Below are 8,023 nucleotides of genomic sequence, written 5' to 3'. Positions count from 1 at the left end.
AAATATAAACCCATAACCAACATCGTGCTTTTTAGTGGTTTGAATATCGACATCCGACTTCTTTCTTTCCCCTCAACAGTTTCGGATAACTTCTCCTCTCCCCTCTCAACCTCTAGGGGCTGAAAAAAAGAAAAGTTTTGGAATGAATTATGAAATTCTAAAATAGTAAGAACCACGTGATAGATAGACTAAAAATTATATGGAGGAAATTTAAGTTTTTCATGCCAATATCAAAATGCTTTAAAAGCACTTTTAAAATTATATGGGTTTATTTGTTTTTGTATTTTAAAAATATTTTTGAAAAAAATTATTTTTTTTTTCTTGACTCAAGTTATTTTTTTTATATGTTTTCAGGTAATTTTAATATGTTGATATCAAAAATAATTTTTAAAAAATAAAAAAATATATTATTTGAATATGTTTCCAAATAAAAAATACTTAAAAAGCAATCATTTTATATAGAACTATTTAGACATGAGTGTCAAAACTCATGAAAACTAAGTGATTGTTTGAGAACACGGTGTAAATCGCGTTCCACATAATTTTGAAAAAAAAATAATTTAAATTTAATTTTTTTATGTTTTCAAATCATTTTGATATCAAAAATATTATTTTTAAAAAAATTATTACTTTAATATATTTTTAAAAAAAATTAAAAAAATAATTACTGCTACAATGGCATTGTTTTTAAACAGAGAAATTGCAGTGCCAATGGCAATCTGACCAAGACAGGCTAGATAGTCAACTTAGCAAAGCATATTTGACACATCAAATAACATATAATCAAATGAAAAATTTTATTCCATATATATATATATAAAGAGATAAGCTACAGTTGGATGAGGATCATCAAAATTTAATTTACATGTTTTTTCTATGTACCCATTACCTAATAATAATAAAAAAAAAAAAAAACCTGAGTACCTGCTTAAATCAATGAACATGATCTAACTCTAAGCCCTAGCAAATACGGAAGCAATTTAACCCTAACAGTGACACCAACACATCAGGAATATCAACTGTTTAGCAACACTTTCTGGGCCCCCTGATAGGCCATCATAGTTGAGTAGACATCCATCAAATATTCCTCCATCTTCGTCACCACAGGGAAGTACTGCCAAGAGGAATTTATTAATTCCTCATCAGCAACAGGAACGTCAGCCATACTGAAGAATCTACTGCTTTCTTGGATAAAGAAAGTTGTAGACTGATCGATTTGGAAACTTGGGTTGCAAGAAAGGAACCGGAGAGCGACCAGACATCAGGGAAAACTCAGAACTAGGGTTTGTTCACGAGGGCTATTATATTATACTATATTTATTGAAGTTTAAAGGCTGCACTATTAAATTTAACAATTTTAGGATAGAAATTCTTATCTTATCTAGCAATCCATTAAAAAAATTCTTGTTAGTAATTTATGGATTATAAATAAATATTAGTAATAAATATACCAATAAATTTACAGATGGACAAAGAGCATTAAAAAAAATTACCTGCTTTATTATATCGGTATGTCCATCAGTAAATATAACGTATCACAAACAAAAACATCTGTAATATGCATCGGTGCGTTAATAATAGTAGTGATATTTGTAATAATTCTTTTCTAACTCTTTGGAATATACCAACGGTCTAGTTTCGACGGTAACCTCATTGGTGATAGTGGCATTTGCAGAAATTATTTTTCAACTCTCTGAAACATACCTAACAAAGTTTTGTCGTCTATAACCCCGTCAATATTTTTTTCAAAAAAAAATATATTGAACAAAAGTATAAAATAATTAAAATAAAATAAATTAGTCAAAAATAAAATATTTGTTACAAATTTAAACAATTATACATTCAAATACAATAAATCTAAAATAAAGGCAGCATTGTTTGAGGAGGAGGATGATGGGGATGGTCGTCACCGAGACAGTAGGGTATCCAATTAGAGGATTGCACATTGAACCAACTATCTGTGATCTCATCTCCAGTTATACATTCAACATGTTGGTTAAACGAAACCAGTTATCCGTACTAGACTGTGGTCGTTGAGTGAAACACTCAGATGTCAAGTGTTGAATGTATTTCGTCCATGCAGCTTCTGAGACATACGGCAGTCTGAAATCCTTCCAAACCGATATGTCATTCTAACATGAAAGCTCTCTTTCATTCACATATTTTTTGGCTTTCTTTTGCACCTCGTACCAAAAATCACACAACTTATATGGTACAAATAAATTATTCATTAGTAAATGAAAAAAAAATTAATATTTGGAATTAAAAAATATATCTTCAATTTAATCTTACCTAATTGCAGCATGATTCTCCTAAACCATCCTCACAACATTATTATCAACTCTCTCCCATTCAATTTTTCACTTGAAGTAAAAATTTATAAAAGGAAAGTTTCAATAATTTCAATAAACGATCCATATTATCATAAAAAAAATTATCTAAGTTAATATCAATATTGAACTTTGAAAACCATGCATCGACTTGCAAATTCCATCCAAGATGTTAGGAAAATTGGTTTCATTGAAACAATGAAATTTTCATCGATTATTTAATGGTCGATGTTATTGTTCAAGCAGCCTCAATATTTGTAAACCTAAAATTGCATTCGTTAAATGATATTATTTTTTCAAAAATTATTAAACATGTCATTGTAAAAGCAAAAAAAGCTTACATTGAAAAGTCGTCCTTTCTCAGGGCCTTGTACTTGCGGGTAAATAGATCCCACTATGAAGGGACCCCTCTTGATGTTGTGACATCACGCTCGACAAGCCTGCATCATGAGTTGATGCTTATGCCTCATGTGCTTGTTCTTAGTCAGCACCTAATGACTCATGATCATTAGCATCACTACTAGAAGAACAAGTAGTAATCCTCTCATCGCGGCGTGCAATAGACTTTCGCCTAGGCATCTACATAAATTAACGGATGCAAAATTAAAAGATTCCTACTTTTTAAAAAAATTTGGCAGCAACTCTCCTATATGGGAGACTACTAAAAAATTTTAAACCAGCAAATACACAACATATATACCACAAACCAATTGATTTTATTCAATTTCTTCTAACAATTTAGCATAATTCAATTTTGTACAAAATTTTCATTTTCTACATGATAATATTTTTAATCATAAATTTTCAACAAATTATTTTAAATTTACAAAAATTTAAAATAACAATTAAAATTAATCATGCACATTTAATTGAAATTGAACAACAAAATTGAAAAATAGAACAACTAAAATTCAACAAAATAATGCAAAAATTATTACAATAACAACTAAAATTCAACACAATTATTTCTAAGTGATAATAATTTTAATCCTAAATTTACACAAATTTATTCTAAATGGAATAAATACAAAATAATACTAAAAATTATTCCTGCATATTTAATTGAAATTGAACAACATTTTAAAAAAAGTAACTAAAATTCAACAACATAATGCAAAAATTATTTCAATAACAAAAAAAAATTCATGTCATTTATTAATTTATAAAATTATTAAGAACACAAAATTGAACAAAAATAACGAAAAAAAACATAAATAATGAAAAAAAATACAAAAAGAAGAAGAAAAGGGAATGAAAAACTCTTACTTTAATGGCATGCTTTATTTTGGTTCTTAATTAAAACAAAAAAACAAAAAAAAAAGACATTGTTAATAACCCAAAAAATAAAAAAATAGAACATACCTTAGGATGAGAAGAGAAGAGAATGCTTGATCTTGGGTGAGAAGGAGAGAGAGAAGATAAGAGAAACGAGTGTGTAAAAGAAGAAGGGAAGCCTCAATCTATCATGATTCGAGTCTTTTATTTTAGTTTTTATCGATGGGATTACCGATGAGTAATTAAATATTAATATTTTTAATATTTTCATTGGTGATTTTGTCTATAAAGTTAAATGAAACTTTTCAACTTGCATGAAAATTTTTAGAAAACCCCTCCAAATATTTCTAACAACTTTTCATTTCGTCAGTGATTCTGTTGGTAAAAAAAATGAACAGTCAAAAGATCATTAATTAACATTACATTATTAAGTAAACAATTCTCATGGTCTCTGGAATATACTGATAGACATATTATGTCAGTACACTCGTATGTAATAAACACAATAAACAATGTCAGAGAGAAGGAGAACAATTCCTATAGTCTTTGGAATATAGCAACGAACACATTCTGTTGGTATACTTGTATGTAATGAACATTGTGAACAGTACCAGGGTGAAACTAGCTTTGAGCTTTACGACTTGTGACTCAACATAAACAAACTTTATATTTTTACAGTGACAAAACAAAGTTATATTTATTCTAGCCTTGATGTTGTCTTTTATCTTCCCCTTCACGTCCATAATTATATTGAAAATACTCTTAAACACGTTATTTTTTATATGCATGATATCAAGATTATGATACTGAATATTGGTCTTCTAATAAGAAAACTGAAAAAAATACTTCGTTTTACCTAATTGTGGGTTAAACCAAAACCAAAAAACTTCTGCTTGCCGAATTGAAAATCAAACTTAATGTCACCATAATCTGATACCACGTTATATAATTTTTCATCTGAAAGAAATGGCGATGCAACATCCCTTTCAACTATGTCAATATAGAAGTCCTTTTTGTTTTTTCTGAACTTGTGATCCATGAGCAAAAACCGTTGGTGAAAGTTAAAAACAGATGATTTATCGTTGTTTGTTAGCGTGAATACCTTGTTTTTTTCCATACAATATGAACATGATAGTTTTACATGCGTACTCCAACTAGAAATCATTTCATAAGCTGGAAAATCATTGATAGTCCACATCAAATCTACCTTCATCATAAAATTTTATTTTCTCAATATATCATAAGTTAAAGCCTCGAATGATCACAATTACTTCAACTCATCAATCAAAGGTCGAAAACAAACATCTATATTCTGACCTAAACTATTAGGATTGAGTATGACCATAGATAAAAATATGAACGTTGGTTTTATACACATACCTAATGGCAAGTTGTAAGCCGTGAGTATCACCAGCCAACAATAATAAAGAGCAATAAGACCCAAATGGATTGAATTCATCTGTACATAACCCATGATACATGTTCCTGGTCTCCACTGAAAACTGAGGATGCACATTGTTAAAGTGTTTTTAAGCTTCACCATTGATAAGGTGCATCATCACTCCATCCACTGCATCATATGATTGGTGTCATATCACGTGCTCAATAGTCTTTGATGATATTAATAATCTCTACAATCTAGGTGTGGTTGAGAAGTATCTAAGTTTTCTATGATTGACATGAGTCATTCCCTTATGAGTTATAGGTTTATAACGAGAATACTCACATATTCTACATTCAGTCAACTCTGTATTTTCAAGGTAGTACAACAAGCAGAAGTTTGGACACATGTTAATTTTCTGGTATCTTAAATTAAGTGGTTTCATCATGGACTTAGCAGTGTAGAAGTTCTCTTTCAACTTGTTCCCTTAGATAAAATGCTTATCGTCTATTCAACAATTATGTAATAACAGGCCTCAGTCAACCTATGATCTAACTTGATGTTGAACACTTGTGCAATAACTGATACTTTACTGTGATTTGTGCAACCATCTCATAATGGTTCGTCATAATCTTTCAAAAAATCAAAAAAATTAGTTGTGTCTACATTAGGTTCTTCATCTATGATTGAATATTGAGCGACATAACCTTAATTCATTCTCATCGCATCCATAACCATATTCTTATAAGAATTACTATTGTCATCTACAACTTCATATATGTTTCTAGAACTAGAAGTTGACCCAACCATCCTTTCCACTATGGTATCATAAGAAACATATGGTTCTCTGTGTGTATATCAACACAAGTATTTCTATACATCCATGAACAATCATTCATTACATATATCAAATCTATATAAAATAATAATGACAACATGTATTAATTAACTACATTAACTAAATAATTTGCAAAAATATTGATTTAGCTCAAACTTATTCAAACTATTTTAATAGCACTTTAATTCATTATCAATTATCTATATAAATTCAAATTTCTACACAATTATCAAAAATTTCAACTCGACAATAAAATTGACAAAATATAAAATGGACTTGTTAAATAAGTCATTATTTGTTTCATCACAAAACGCCTAAGTTAAAAATTCAACACAAGTCATCAATTTACAAACAAATATAATTTTACAAAATCTAAAACAAACCCTAACATGTACAAATCATAAATCCATACTAATGCGATCCAGTCAAGGTCAAATTCGGATTTTGACGTAAAATGTACAACTATCCAGTTTTACAGCAATAGTCATAATTCTCAATCCTACCATTAGATCGGGCTGAAATTTTATGTGTAGGCTCCTGACATGTTTGCCTACCTTGGGTTAAAATATCATGTCAATCGGAGTTCGGCAAAGCATCCAAACACGGGTCAACAAAGGCTGTACGAGTTTTGTTATTTACTTCCTTTTGACTTGTGGACTTCCTATTTGGCTAGGATTCTTTTCCTAAAAGGATGTGACAACTTATTTTGAAAATCTCCTAATTCTACAAAGATCTTTAATGGACTACAACATAGTTTCCAAGTGTGGCAAGGATTCATAAATGTTTCAGAATCCTTTTCTTACAAGGATTCCTTATTCATCCTAGCTACAAAAAGGAAAGAAGATTTCAAAACTAATTCTACCTTTAGATTTAATTCTCCTAGCTTATATGGGACTTCTAAAGGGCAACAAATATGATCCTATCATATTTAGGATTTTAAATTCGGATTTATTTATTTTATTATTATTTTCTTCTTAGTTTTTGGTTTATTTATATTATTTGGGTTTAATTGTAAGTAGGCATCATATGAGTCCACATAAGGGGTCCATTAGGGTTTATTTTAGTTTGGAGTCACTATAAATAAGGGCATGACCAGAGGTGTAAGGGAAGACAATTCAGATTAATAAAACTTTTTGTTTGCCACACTTTGTGTGTGTGTGTGTGTTGGTGAGATAATCTTCCTTTCATGGTTCTTTAAAGAACTGAAAAACGACTTATCGAAGAATAACTGTTTTCGTGACGTCATCCTTATACTTCTCGTTCACGAATCAATATTCGTTGGGTGGGGGTCTCCGTTTTCAATAGTGCTGGTGTCTAGGTATAAGTTATCTTTGTGTCACACTCCTATCAAACCTGATTTACTTGGCTTTCCGGGAATTGGTGTCTTTGTGTGTGAGTTGCATGACCACGTGATCACGAGGTTCGCATCACATATAACAAATTTGAATGAGAAAAAACTATAAAACAAGTAAACACCCAAACAAAATACATATACTACAAAAAAATATGCAAAAAAAATCAACAGTTTAAAATTGAGTTTAAATAAAAAAAAGGGTAGATTTGCCTACTTAAAGTAGAGAATCCTCAATAAAATTTGAATCTAAAGATGGATCTAACAAACTGAGTGTTGTGGTCATCAGATTTGTTATGAAAAGTTGAATTATGTTGAGATTAGAAAGGGAGGGGGTGGTTGTTTGTTGCAGAAAAAAATGCATAAGAAAAGGGAGAAATGGGAGGGGGGGAGGAAGGTCGATCGCTAATCATAAATTAAATATCATTGATGGCATTACAGACAAAATTATTCTATCAGTAACTTCATCAATCATTTTATCGGTAAAAATATCACTTCACCGTATGATTTATCTTGTTGAATCCGATTGTAATAACCTTTGTCATTCCCTTGGTATATATCGATAAAAAAATTTTATCGGTATTTACCGATGAATACAAAGATGCAAAATTATATTGGTAAAGGTCATCGCAATATACCAACGGAATTATTTCTCCAGTGTTTCCATTTATATTTGCTAATGTTCTAGTAGTACATGTATAAACCGTATCTAATAAGAAAATAAGATTTAGATCATATGATAATTAATGTTAACGCCCGACCCTTCTGTTAAAATTTAAATTAGGGTTAATTAATATCCAGCCGAAATATAGTTAGACAGCTACAATCTTGCACACTGCTTTTGTTTT

The sequence above is a fragment of the Populus alba genome, chromosome 1 (assembly GCF_005239225.2).
Source record: "Populus alba chromosome 1, ASM523922v2, whole genome shotgun sequence".
Taxonomy (NCBI): Eukaryota; Viridiplantae; Streptophyta; class Magnoliopsida; order Malpighiales; family Salicaceae; genus Populus; species Populus alba.
This window is presented reverse-complemented; position numbering follows the sequence as displayed.